Source organism: Triticum dicoccoides, chromosome 7A (genome assembly GCF_002162155.2).
Source record: "Triticum dicoccoides isolate Atlit2015 ecotype Zavitan chromosome 7A, WEW_v2.0, whole genome shotgun sequence".
Taxonomy (NCBI): domain Eukaryota; kingdom Viridiplantae; phylum Streptophyta; class Magnoliopsida; order Poales; family Poaceae; genus Triticum; species Triticum dicoccoides.
The window spans coordinates 176,870,719-176,885,313 of NC_041392.1; positions in this window are offsets into that span (position 1 = coordinate 176,870,719).

Consider the following 14,595-nt stretch of genomic DNA (forward strand, 5'->3'; position numbering starts at 1 on the left):
CGCCGCGCCGCCTCTTGCCGCGTCGCCGCCCCCCGCCGACGCCACCCAGCCCTGCCGGAGCCCCGCGCCCGCCGGATCCGACGAGGTAGCTACCGCTGCCGGTTTTCTTTAGAAAACTGATCCGTTTTTTAGAAACCCTAGGTTCATTTTTTTAGATCGGTTCGCTGGTTTTTCTCGGTTTAGTTACTTTGCGGACGTTCGTCCGTACGCTCATTTTAACGAACGGCTTTCGCTCATTAGTTACAGACAACGAACGTTCGTTCGTTAGCCTGTTCTTCAGTTTTCTTTTTCTCGGATTTTCCGCGGTTATTTTCAATCGCGATTTCTGATCCGATTTTCTTTTCAGTTTATCTTTTCGCTCATTTATCGGAATCAGGCGATTCAAGCGCCTAGATCTTCATCTCGAAACCCTCTTTCTGTTTAATCAACTTGAACAAGATTTTGGTACTGTAAAATTTGACTTAGTTCAGATTAGTAAACGGATCTTGTTTCTTTCGAAGTTTGAGTTTCGTTGCGCCGTTTGATTTGATTCTTTATGCAAACCGGAGTTCTTAAGTTGAACTTTCTGGTTAGATCTTCTTATTTGAGATTTACCTGTGTTTCTTTATTTGATTGCTTATGTATGCTATTGTTGTTTGCGATAGAACACCCGGAGTGCGAAGCGTGCTACTACGAGTCCCTAGGTTTTACGGATCGTCAGCAAGGCAAGTAACACTTTGATCATGCCCCTTTATCACCCAGTTTTTATGCATTAGTTTAAAATCCTCAAACATTGCATGATTAGGATGTGATTAACATGTGAGTTGGGAAGTAGTTGATGTTGGGGAACGTTGCAGAAAATTAAAATTTTTCCTACGGTTTCACCAAGATCCATCTATGAGTTCATCTAAGCAACGAGTCAAGGGGAAGAGTTTGCATCTACATACCACTTGTAGATCGAGTGCGGAAGCGTTCAAGGGGATGGTGATGATGGAGTCGTACTCGTCGTGATTCGGATCACCGATGACCAAGTGCTGAACGGACAGCACCTCCGCGTTCAACACACGTACGGGATGATGGACGTCTCCTCCGTCTTGATCCGGCAAGGAGGAAGGAGAGGTTGAGGAAGGCAGCTCCAAGGGCAGCACGACGGCGTGGTGCAGTTGGTGCAGCAGTATTCCGACAGAGCTTCGCCGAGCACGTATGGAGGAGGAGAGGTGTTGGGGAGGGGAGGGGCTGCGCCTTGAGTTGTGGTGTTGCAGCCTTCCCCTCACCCCTCTATATATAGGGGAAGGGGCAAGGGGGGCCGGCCCTCTAGGGGAAACCCTAGAGGGGGGCGCCGGCCAAAGGGTGGGGGGCTTGCCCCCCAAGCAAGGGGGTGCGCCCCCTTTAGGGTTTCCCCCCCAACCCTAGGCGCATGGGCCCAAGGGGGGGGGCGCCAAGCCCACTAGGGGCTGGCTGCTATCCCTACGCAGTCCAAGTGCCCCCCCGGGAGGGGTGGTCCCTCCCGGTGGACCCCCGGAACCTTTCCGATGGTCCCGGTACAATGCCGGTATGACCCCGAAACTTTCCGGTGCCCGTTTAACAACTTCCCATATATAAAACTTTACCTCCGGTCCATTCCGGGACTCCTCGTGATGTCCGGGATCTCATCCGGGACTCCGAACAACATTCGGTAATCACATACTTGTCTTCCTGATAACCCTAGCGTCACCGAACCTTAATTTTGTAGACCTTACGGGTTCGGGAGACATGCAGACATGACCGAGACTCTCCGGTCAATAACCAACAGCGGGATCTGGATACCCATGTTGGCTCCCACATGCTCCTCGATGATGTCATCGGATGAACCACGATGTCGAGGATTCGATCAAACCCTGTATACAATTCCCTTTGTCAATCGGTACGTTACTTGCCCGAGACCCAATACCTTGTTCAGTCTCGTTACCGGCAAGTCACTTTACTCGTACCATAATGCATGATCCCGTGACTAGACACTTGGTCACCTTGAGCTCATTATGATGATGCATTGCCGAGTGGGCCCAGAGATACCTCTCCATCATACGGAGTGACAAATCCCAGTCTCGATCCGTGTCAACCCAACAGACACTTTCGGAGATACCTGTAATGCACCTTTATAATCACCCAGTACGTTGTGATGTTTGGTACACCCAAAGCACTCCTACGGTATCCGGGAGTTACACGATCTCATGGTCGAAGGAAGAGATACTTGACATTGGAAAAGCTCTAGCAAACGAACTAACCGACCTTTGTGCGATGCTTAGGATTGGGTCTTGTCCAGCACATCATTTTCCTAATGATGTGATCCCGTTATCAACGACATCCAATGTCCCTAGCCAGGAAACCATGACTATCTGTTGATCACAACGAGCTAGTCAACTAGAGGCTCACTAGGGACATATTGTGGTCTATGTATTCACACGTGTATTCCGATTTCCGGATAATACAGTTATATTATGAATAAAAGACTATTATCATGAACAAAGAAATATAATAAAATACTTTTATTATTGCCTCTAGGGCATATTTCCAGCAGTCTCCCACTTGCACTAGAGTCAATAATCTAGTTACATTGTGATGAATCGAACACCCATAGAGTTCTGGTGTTGATCATGTTTCGCTCGCGAGAGAGGTTTAGTCAACGGATCTGCGACATTCAGATCCGTATGTACTTTGCAAATTTCTATGTCTCCATCTTGAACATTTTCACGGATGGAGTTGAAACGACGCTTGATATGCCTGGTCTTCTTGTGAAATCTGGGCTCCTTTGCAAGGGCAATAGCTCCAGTATTGTCACAGAAAAGTTTGATCGGCCCCGACGCATTGGGTATGACTCCTAGGTCGGTGATGAACTCCTTCACCCAAATAGCTTCATGCGCTGCCTCCGAGGCTGCCATGTACTCCGCTTCACATGTAGATCTCGCCACGACGCTCTGCTTGCAGCTGCACCAGCTTACTGCTCCACCATTCAACATATACACGTATCCGGTTTGTGACTTAGAGTCATCCGGATCTGAGTCGAAGCTAGCGTCGACGTAACCCTTTACGACGAGCTCTTCGTCTCCTCCATAAATGAGAAACATGTCCTTTGTCCTTTTCAGGTACTTCAGGATATTCTTGACCGTTGTCCAGTGTTCCTTGCCGGGATTACTCTGGTATCTTGCTACCAAACTCACGGCAAGGTTTACATCAGGTCTGGTACACAGCATGGCATACATAATAGATCCTATGGCCCAAGCATAGGGGATGAGACTCATCTCTTCTTTATCTTTTGCCGTGGTCGGTGACTGAGCCGAGCTCAATCTCACACCTTGTAACATAGGCAAGAACCCTTTCTTGGACTGATCCATTTTGAACCTTTTCAAAATCTTATCAAGGTATGTGCTTTGTGAAAGACCTATGAGGCGTCTCGATCTATCTCTATAGATCTTGATGCCTAATATATAAGCAGCTTCTCCAAGATCCTTCATTGAAAAACACTTATTCAAGTAGGCCTTAATGCTGTCCAGAAATTCTATATTATTTCCCATCAAGAGTATGTCATCTACATATAATATGAGAAATGCTACAGAGCTCCCACTCACTTTCTTGTAAACGCAGGCTTCTCCATAAGTCTGCATAAACCCAAACGCTTTGATCATCTCATCAAAGCGAATATTCCAACTCCGAGATGCTTGCACCAGCCCATAAATGGATCGCTGGAGCTTGCATACTTTGTTAGCGTTCTTAGGATTGACAAAACCTTCCGGTTGTATCATATACAACTCTTCCTTAAGATGCCCGTTAAGGAATGCCGTTTTGACGTCCATCTGCCATATCTCATAATCATAGTATGCGACAATTGCTAACATGATTCGGACGGACTTAAGCTTCGCTACGGGAGAGAAAGTCTCATCGTAGTCAATCCCTTGAACTTGTCGATAACCCTTAGCGACAAGTCGAGCTTTATAGATGGTGACATTTCCATCCGCGTCCGTCTTCTTCTTAAAGATCCATTTGTTTTCTATCGCTCGCCGATCATCGGGCAAGTCAGTCAAAGTCCATACTTTGTTTTCATACATGGATTCTATCTCGGATTTCATGGCTTCTAGCCATTTGTTGGAATCTGGGCCCGCCATCGCTTCTTCATAGTTCGAAGGTTCACCGTTGTCTAACAACATGATATCTACGACAGAATTGCCGTACCACTCTGGTGCGGAACGTGTCCTTGTAGACCTACGAAGTTCAGTAGCAACTTGATCCGAAGTACCTTGATCATCATCATTATTTTCCTCTTCAGTTGGTGTAGGCATCACAGGAATATCTTCTTGAGCTGCACTACTATCCCGCTCAAGAGGTAGTACTTCATCGAGTTCTACTTTCCTCCCACTTACTTCTTTCGAGAGAAACTCTTTTTCCAGAAAGCATCTGTTCTTGGCAACGAAGATCTTGCCCTCGGATCTTAAGTAGAAGGTATACCCTACAGTTTCCTTAGGGTATCCTATGAACACGCATTTTTCCGACTTGGGTTCGAGCTTCTCAAGTTGAAGTTTCTTGACATAAGCATCGCATCCCCAAACTTTCAGAAACGACAGCTTAGGTTTCTTCCCAAACCATAATTCATACGGTGTCGTCTCAACGGATTTTGACGGTGCCCTATTTAAAGTGAATGTAGCTGTCTCTAGAGCGTATCCCCAAAATGATAGCGGTAAATTGGTAAGAGACATCATAGACCGCACCATATCCAATAGAGTGCGATTACGACGTTCGGACACACCGTTACGCTGAGGTGTTCCAGGCGGCGTGAGTTGTGAAACGATTCCACATTTCCTTAAGTGTGTACCAAATTCGTGACTTAAGTATTCTCCTCCACGATCTGATCGTAGGAATTTTATCTTTCAGTCACGTTGATTCTCTACCTCATTCTGAAATTCCTTGAACTTTTCAAAGGTCTCAGACTTGTGTTTCATTAAGTAGACATACCCATATCTACTTAAGTCATCAGTGAGAGTGAGAACATAACGATATCCTCCGCGATCCTCAACGCTCATTGGACTGCACACATCGGTATGTATGATTTCCAACAAGTTGGTTGCTCGCTCCATTGTTCCGGAGAACGGAGTCTTGGTCATCTTGCCCATGAGGCATGGTTCGCATGTGTCAAATGATTCATAATCAAGAGACTCTAAAAGTCCATCAGCATGGAGCTTCTTCATGCGCTTGACACCAATGTGACCAAGGCGGCAGTGCCACAAGTATGTGGGACTATCGTTATCAACTTTACATCTTTTGGTATTCACGCTATGAATATGTGTAACACTACATTCGAGATTCATTAAGAATAAACATTGACCATCGGAGCATGACCATAAAACATATCTCTCATATAAATCGAACAACCATTATTCTCAGACTTAAATGAGTAGCCATCTCATATTAAACGAGATCCAGATACAATGTTCATGCTCAAACTTGGCACCAAATAACAATTATTAAGGTTCAAACCTAATCCCGTAGGTAAATGTAGAGGTAGCGTGCCGACGGCGATCACATCGACTCTGGAACCATTCCCGACGCGCATCGTCACCTCGTCCTTCGCCAGTCTCCGCTTATTCCGCAGCTCCTGCTGTGAGTTACAAATATGAGCAACGGCACCGATATCAAATACCCAGGAGTTACTACGAGTACTGGTAAGGTACACATCAATTACATGTATATCGAATATACCTTTTGTGTTGCCGGCCTTCTTATCCGCTAAGTATTTGGGGCAGTTCCACTTCCAGTGACCCTTCCCCTTGCAATAAAAGCACTCAGTCTCAGGCTTGGGTCCATTCTTTGACTTCTTCCCGGCAACTGGCTTACCGGGCGCGGCAACCTCTTTGCCGTCCTTCTTGAAGTTCTTCTTACCCTTGCCTTTCTTGAACTTAGTGGTCTTATTGACCATCAACACTTGATGTTCTTTCTTGATTTCAACCTCTGCTGACCTCAGCATAGAAAATACTTCAGGAATGGTCTTTACCATCCCCTGCATATTGTAGTTCATCACAAAGCTCTTGTAGCTTGGTGGGAGCGACTGAAGGATTCTGTCAATGACTGCCTCATCAGGGAGGTTATTATTCAGCTGGGTCATACGGTTGTGCAACCCAGACATCTTGAGTATGTGCTCACTGACAGAACTATTTTCCTCCATCTTACAACTATAGAACTTGTCGGAGATGTCATATCTCTCGACCCGGGCGTGAGCTTGGAAAACTAGTTTCAGCTCTTCGAACATCTCATATGCTCCATGATGCTCAAAACGCTTTTGGAGCCCCGGTTCTAAGCTATAAAGCATGCCGCACTGAACGAGGGAGTAATCATCAGCACGAGACTGCCAAGCATTCATAATGTCTTGGTTCTCTGGGACGGGAGCGTCACCTAGCGGTCCTTCTAGGACATATTGTTTCCTGGCAGCTATGAGGATGATCCTCAGGTTCCGGACCCAGTCCGTATAGTTGCTGCCATCATATTTCAGCTTGGTTTTCTCTAGGAACGCGTTGAAGTTCATGTTGACATGAGCGTTGACCATTTGATCTACAAGACATATTTGCAAAGGCTTTAGACTAAGTTCATGATAATTAAGTTCTAATCAAATTATGAACTCCCACTCAGATTAGACATCCCTCTAGTCATCTAAGTGTTACACGATCCGAGTCGACTAGCCCGTGTCCGATCATCACGTGAGACGGACTAGTCATCATCGGTGAACATCTTCATGTTGATCGTATCTTCCATACGACTCGTGTTCGACCTTTCGGTCTCCGTGTTTCGAGGCCATGTCTGCACATGCTAGGCTCGTCAAGTTAACCCTAAGTGTTTTCGCTGTGTAAAACTGTCTTACACCCGTTGTATGTGAACGTAAGAATCCATCACACCCGATCATCACGTGGTGCTTAGAAGCGACGAACTGTAGCAACGGTGCACAGTTAGGGGAGAACACTTCTTGAAATTTTTGTAAGGGATCATCTTATTTACTACCGTCGTCCTAAGTAAACAAGATGCATAAACATAATAAACATCACATGCAATTATATAGTTGTGACATGATATGGCCAATATCATATAGCTCCATTGGTCTCCATCTTCGGGGCTCCATGATCATCTTGTCACCGGCTTGAGACCATGATCTCCATCATCATGATCTCCATCATCGTGTCTTCATGAAGTTGTCACGCCAACGACTACTTCTACTTCTATGGCTAACGCGTTTAGCAGTAAAGTAAAGTAGTTTACATGGCATTCTTCAATGACACGCAGGTCATACAAAAAATAAAGACAACTCCTATGGCTCCTGCCGGTTGTCATACTCATCGACATGCAAGTCGTGAATCCTATTACAAGAACATGATCTCATACATCACAATTCATCATTCATCACAACTTCTGGCCATATCACATCACATGATCAATCGCTGCAAAAACAAGTTAGACGTCCTCTAATTGTTGTTGCATCTTTTACGTGGCTGCAATTGGGTTCTAGCAAGAACGTTTTCTAACCTACGAATAACCACAACGTGATTTTGTCAACTTCTATTTACCATTCATAAGGATCCTTTTCATCGAATCCTCTCCAACTAAAGTGGGAGAGACAGACACCCGCCAGCCACCTTATGCAACTAGTGCATGTCAATCGGTGGAACCGGTCTCACGTAAGCGTACGTGTAAGGTTGGTCCGGGCCGCTTCATCCCACAATGCCGTTGAAGCAAGAAAAGACTAGTAGTGGCAAGTAAGTTGACAAGATCCACGCCCACAACAAAATTGTGTTCTACTCGTGCAAAGAGAACTACGCATAGACCTAGCTCTGATACCACTGTTGGGGAACGTTGCAGAAAATTAAAATTTTTCCTACGGTTTCACCAAGATCCATCTATGAGTTCATCTAAGCAACGAGTCAAGGGGAAGAGTTTGCATCTACATACCACTTGTAGATCGAGTGCGGAAGCGTTCAAGGGGATGGTGATGATGGAGTCGTACTCGTCGTGATTCGGATCACCGATGACCAAGTGCTGAACGGACAGCACCTCCGCGTTCAACACACGTACGGGACAATGGACGTCTCCTCCGTCTTGATCCAGCAAGGAGGAAGGAGAGGTTGAGGAAGGCAGCTCCAAGGGCAGCACAACGGCGTGGTGCAGTTGGTGCAGCAGTATTCCGACAGAGCTTCGCCGAGCACGTACGGAGGAGGAGAGGTGTTGGGGAGGGGAGGGGCTGCGCCTTGAGTTGTGGTGTTGCAGCCCTCCCCTCACCCCTCTATATATAGGGGAAGGGGCAAGGGGGGCCGGCCCTCTAGGGGAAAACCTAGAGGGGGCGGCGGCCAAAGGGTGGGGGGCTTGCCCCCCAAGCAAGGGGGTGCGCCCCCTTTAGGGTTTCCCCCCCAACCCTAGGCGCATGGGCCCAAGGGGGGGGGGCGCCAAGCCCACTAGGGGCTGGCTGCTATCCCTACGCAGCCCAAGTGGCCCCCCGGGAGGGGTGGGCCCTCCCGGTGGACCCCCGGAACCTTTCCGGTGGTCCCGGTACAATGCCGGTATGACCCCGAAACTTTCCGGTGCCCGTTTAACAACTTCCCATATATAAAACTTCACCTCCGGTCCATTCTGGGACTCCTCGTGACGTCCGGGATCTCATCTGGGACTCCGAACAACAATCGGTAATCACATACTTGTCTTCCTGATAACCCTAGCGTCACCGAACCTTAAGTGTGTAGACTCTACGGGTTCGGGAGACATGCAGACATGACCGAGACTCTCCGGTCAATAACCAACAGCGGGATCTGGATACCCATGTTGGCTCCCACATGCTCCTCGATGATGTCATCGGATGAACCACGATGTCGAGGATTCGATCAAACCCCGTATACAATTCCCTTTGTCAATCGGTACGTTACTTGCCCGAGACCTGATCGTCGGTATCCCAATACCTTGTTCAGTCTCGTTACCGGGAAGTCACTTTACTCGTACCGCAATGCATGATCCCATGACCAGACACTTGGTCACCTTGAGCTCATTATGATGATGCATTACCGAGTGGGCCCAGAGATACCTCTCCGTCATACGGAGTGACAAATCCCAGTCTCGATCCATGTCAACCCAACAGACACTTTCAGAGATACCTGTAATGCACCTTTATAATCACCCAGTTACGTTGTGACGTTTGGTACACCCAAAGCACTCCTACGGTATCTGGGAGTTACACGATCTCATGGTCGAAGGAAGAGATACTTGACATTGGAAAAGCTCTAGCAAACGAACTAACCGACCTTTGTGCTATGCTTAGGATTGGGTCTTGTCCATCACACCATTCTCCTAATGATGTGATCCCGTTATCAATGACATCCAATGTCCATAGCCAGGAAACCATGACTATCTGTTGATCACAACGAGCTAGTCAACTAGAGGCTCACTAGGGACATATTGTGGTCTATGTATTCACACATGTATTACGATTTCCGGATAATACATTTATAGCATGAATAAAAGACTATTATCATGAACAAAGAAATATAATAATAATACTTTTATTATTGCCTCTAGGGCATATTTCCAACAGTTGATGAGGTAGAACCTATTGCCCTGTTATATTCAAACCTTGGGAGTTACTTCTACGTATTGCTTATATTGCTATGCTATGCTCGTAGACGTGGTTTGGGTGAGTGAAATTCATGACAGATGTGAGATTATTAATTAATGGTTCAACTTAAGGTGGCAACTTGAATACACATCTGGGTGGGTTGTTTGTTGGGCACCTGGGGAATCCAGTGTTGTCCTAGGATATCTCGGAGTATCCGTGTGATAATCCTATGGTCCGCCACCCAGTCTCAAAGGGAACTGAGATATTTTCATGCTAGAAACTTTCATGTGCAGCCACAAGCTATTATGGGCTCTAGCATAGTTGAGTAAGTTGCGTGAAGCTCCCGAAGAGGTGGATCAGTAGGTAGAGGGATGTAGGTTGGTATGGTCTGCCCGGAGTAAGGGGTTAATGCTTCGGAAAGACTATGTCTCGGTCATCCGTTTCTCAAACACCATGTAGTGCAAGAAATCCAACGAAGGAGATCGAGTCTTGTGGGGAAAAGTGCGCAAACCTCTGCAGAGCGTATAAACTAATCATGGTTAGCCGTGTCCCCGGTTATGGACATCTTGAGTATCTAGTATTTGGAGTATCCTATGTATCTCATCACTCTAAAATAATATTGTTGGGTTGTTAACTACTTTAATTGGGATTGAGTTGGAGGAACCTTCTCAATGATGTTTCAACTGCCATGATAGTTAAATAAAATCTATTCCTTTGTTGTAGGGAAAAATTGGCTTTTCGCAAAAACTATAACCATAGAGCTTTCCACCAGCCAAATATGCATGTAGTGATAGCATTATTCTGTTCTTGCTCTACTGTGTTATTTTGCCAGCATATTCCATGTGCTGACCCGTTTTCGGGCTACAACGTATTATGTTGCAGACTTTTCGCACGAGGAGTAAGGTTCGTTAGGTCATTGTCGTGCAGCTCAGCTATGCCGTTGGAGTTGATGGACTCACTTTATCTTCCAAGCCTTCCGCTGTTATCGTATTAGATGGCCTTAAGCCATATCTATTGTAATAAGTTCTCTTTTGAGACCTTCGATGTAATAAGTGTGTGATTGCTACTCTGTTATAAATTCTCGAGTACTGTGTGTGTCAGCATTACCGATCCAGGGATGACACTGAAGCATAGAGACTTGACCGTTTGAGGTCGGGTCACTACATGTTTAGCGCAACGAACCAGGCAACCAGACTATGCGGCTGTAACGCCCTCACTTAGCCATCGGAGTGCGACAATAAAAACATGGGCGCAGCCCCTAGTATCTGAACTAGAGTGCTATAAGCGTTTGATCGGGAAGTACCAATCCTTCGCGTAATGCGGAAGAAATCTCCAATGATCTGCAACCTCCGAACAGCTGACCGGCTCTCGCCGCATCATGACAGTCAGTTTCTGGCTTTCTCTACTGAGGTGCTCCGTTGGATAAATCGAGGCACAATCGCAGTAGTTCTCCCTTTACTACCTTAGCCGATATAGCAAAATGTAAGGTAGCAAGCACAGGAGCCGAGCAACCCAACTATTGACCAAAGATATGATTCAGAGCCAATGCATATAATGCTAAATTTGGGGTGCCGAACTATACTTATGAAAAGTGTTCGGACTTTTGTTGCCGTAAAGTGGGGCGCTATGAAGCCCCTAGCAAACATCAAACGTACCAAAGTGTATGGGTGCTACCTGATAGGGTTATCCACAGGGGAGCTGAAAAAGAGAAAAAAACAGAAAAGGTACAAAGGTAAAATGTTGGGGTCGTACAGCTCCAGCCGCAAACTGTTCTCATTGTAATTTAATTAGTACGTCAAGGTGCATTGATACACGTAGTGTGATAAGCAACAGGCTATTTGACATGCCGAAACCAAGGGAGAGCTGCATGTGGGTCCTGAAAAACAGGTAGAGTTATCATTAATCGAATCACCTAAAAAGTCCCCCTTATGTCTGCGTTTCTCGCCATCTTGGTGTGTTTATCCTTCAAGAGGACCGATGATCAGACCACCAGATGGTGTCTGTGGGATTGAGACCTGAAACATAAACAAGTAAAAGTGAAATTATGTGTGTATCCGATGTCGGTTGAGCCGTAATATGGACCACAACCTAGCTATGCCTCCGTCGATGCCCATGGGATTTTGAGTGCATAGTTATGTACACGCGGCACGAATGCCACCACTTGATCGGGACTGAGATGGCGGCCGGATTGCTAGTCAAGCTCCTGACGAGCCGAGCTCCCCCGCTGCAGAGTAGTTCGGACCCTCTTAACGGTGTCCGTGGGCTCGACAGTCAAATTAAGGTTCTTCTTGAGAAGGCCACTCTGTACTTCTGCTGCTAAGGCAGCTGTGTGCTCTTCTGTACAGAGGGAGTGTTCCGTATTTCCATTGACCGTTATGACGCCACGTGGACCGGGCATCTTGAGCTTGAGATAAGCATAGTGTGGTACTGCATTGAATCGCGCAAACGCAGTTCATCCGAGCAGTGCGTGATAGCCGCTGCGGAATGGGGCGATATCGAAGATTAACTCCTTGCTTCAGAAGTTTTCCAGAGATCCGAAGACAACCTCTAGTGTGATTGAGCCTGTACAGAGAGTCTCTACGCCTGGTATGACTCCTTTGAAGGTAGTCCTGGTGGGCTTGATCCGTGATGAGTTAATGCCCATTTTTCGCGCTATATCCTGATAGCGCAGATTGATGCTGCTACCCTCGTCCATAAGGACGCAAGTCAGGTGGAACCCAACAATTATTGGGTCTAGGACCAGTGCGGCTGAGCCACCATGACGAATACTGGTCGGATGATCCCAACGATCAAAGGTGATCGGGCATGACGACTATGGATTAAATTTTGGGGCGACTAGCTCTATCGTGTAGACGTCCCTGAGTGCACGCTTGCGATCCCTCTTGGGGATGTGGGTAGCATATATCATGTTCACCATTTTGACCCGAGGAGGAAACTTCTTCTGTCCCCCTGTGTTCGGTTGCCGGGGCTCTTCGTCATCGTCCTCGCTTTGCGATCCCTTTTCTCTGTTCTCGGCGTTTAATTTGTCGGCTTGTATAAAAACCCAGCAATCTCTATTTGTATGATTGGGTGGTTTGGCTGGGGTTCCATGAATCTGGCATGGACGATCAAGTATGCGGTCCAAGCTGGATGGGCCTGAATTTTTCTTTTGGAACGGCTTCTTCCGTTGACCGGACTTAGAGCCCCTGAATCCGGCATTGACTGTCATGTCTTCAGTGTTATCACTGTTGTTTCGACGCTTGGATCTATTGCGTCGAGTCTTGTCTTTGCTAGTTAGCTTCAGGGGTGCCGGCGTCGCTCGCATTGTTTTTGCTACGGGCCAACCAACTGTCCTCGCCCGCACAAAAGCGGGTCATGAGTGCCGTGAGGGCTGCCATGGATTTTGACTTTTCTTGGCCGAGGTGGCGAGTGAGCCATTCGTCGCGGTTGCTGTGTTTGAAGGCTGCTAGGGCTTCGGCATCCAAACAATCGACGATTTGGTTCATTTTAGTTAAGAACCTAGTCCAGAATTTCCTGCCGGACTCCCCGGGTTGTTGAACTATATGGCTTAAGTCATCAGCGTCCAGAGGTCGAACATATGTACCTTGAAAGTTATCGAGGAAGGCCTCTTCCAAGTCCTCCCAGCTGCCAATAGAATTTGCAGGTAGACTGTTGAGCCAGTGCCAAGCTGGCCCCTTGAGTTTTAAAGGGAGGTATTTGATAGCTTGGAGGTCATCGTCGCGGGCCATATGAATGTGGAGAATGAAGTCTTCAATCCACACCGTGGGGTCCTGCTACCTCTTGAGCACTGCGTTGGATTTCCTTGAAGAGGAAAGGATGATGCAGCAAAGTAGCGTAAGTATTTCCCTCAGTTTTTGAGAACCAAGGTATCAATCCAGTAGGAGGCTACGCGTAAGTCCCTCGTACCTGCACAAAGCAAATAACTCCTTGCAACCAACACGATAAGGGGTTGTCAATCCCTTCATGGTCACTTACGAGAGTGAGATCTGATAGATATGATAAGATAATATTTTTGGTATTTTTTTTGATAAAGATGCAAAGTAAAATAAAAGCAAAGTAATAAGCAAAGGAAATAACTAAGTATTGGAAGATTAATATGATGAAGATAGACCCAGGGGCCATAGGTTTCAATAGTGGCTTCTCTCAAGAGCATAAGTATTTTACGGTGGGTGAATGAATTACTGTTGAGCAATTGACATAATTGAGCATAGTTATGAGAATATCTAGGTATGATCATGTATATAGGCATCACGTCCGAGACAAGTAGACCGACTCCTGCCTGCATCTACTACTATTACTCCACTCATCGACCGCTATCCAGCATGCATCTAGAGTATTAAGTTCATGAAAACAAAGTAACGCCTTAAGCAAGATGACATGATGTAGAGGGATAAATTCATGCAATATGATAAAAAACCCATCTTGTTATCGTCGATGGCAACAATACAATACATGCCTTGCTGCCCCTACTGTCACTGGGAAAGGACACCGCAAGATTGAACCCAAGGCTAAGCACTTCTCCCATTGCAAGAAAGATCAATCTAGTAGGCCAAACCAAACTGATAATTCGAAGAGACTTGCAAAGATAACCAATCATACATAAAAGAATTCAGAGAAGATTCAAATATTGTTCATAGATAATCTTGATCATAAACCCACAATTCATCGGTCTCAACAAACACACCGCAAAAAGAAGATTACATCGAGTAGATCTTCACAAGAGAGGGGGAGAACATTGTATTGAGATACAAAAAGAGAGAAGAAGCGATCTAGCTAATAACTATGGACCCGAAGGTCTGAGGTAAGCTACTCACACTTCATCGAAGGTGTTGATGTAGAAGCCCTCCATGATCGATGCCCCCTTCGGCGGAGCTCCGAAACAGGCTCCAAGATGGGATCTCGTGGATACAAAAAGTTACGGCGGTGGAATTAGGGTTTTGGCTCCGTATCTGATTGTTTGGGGGTACGTAGGTATATATAGGAGGAAGGAGTATGTCGGTGGAGTAACA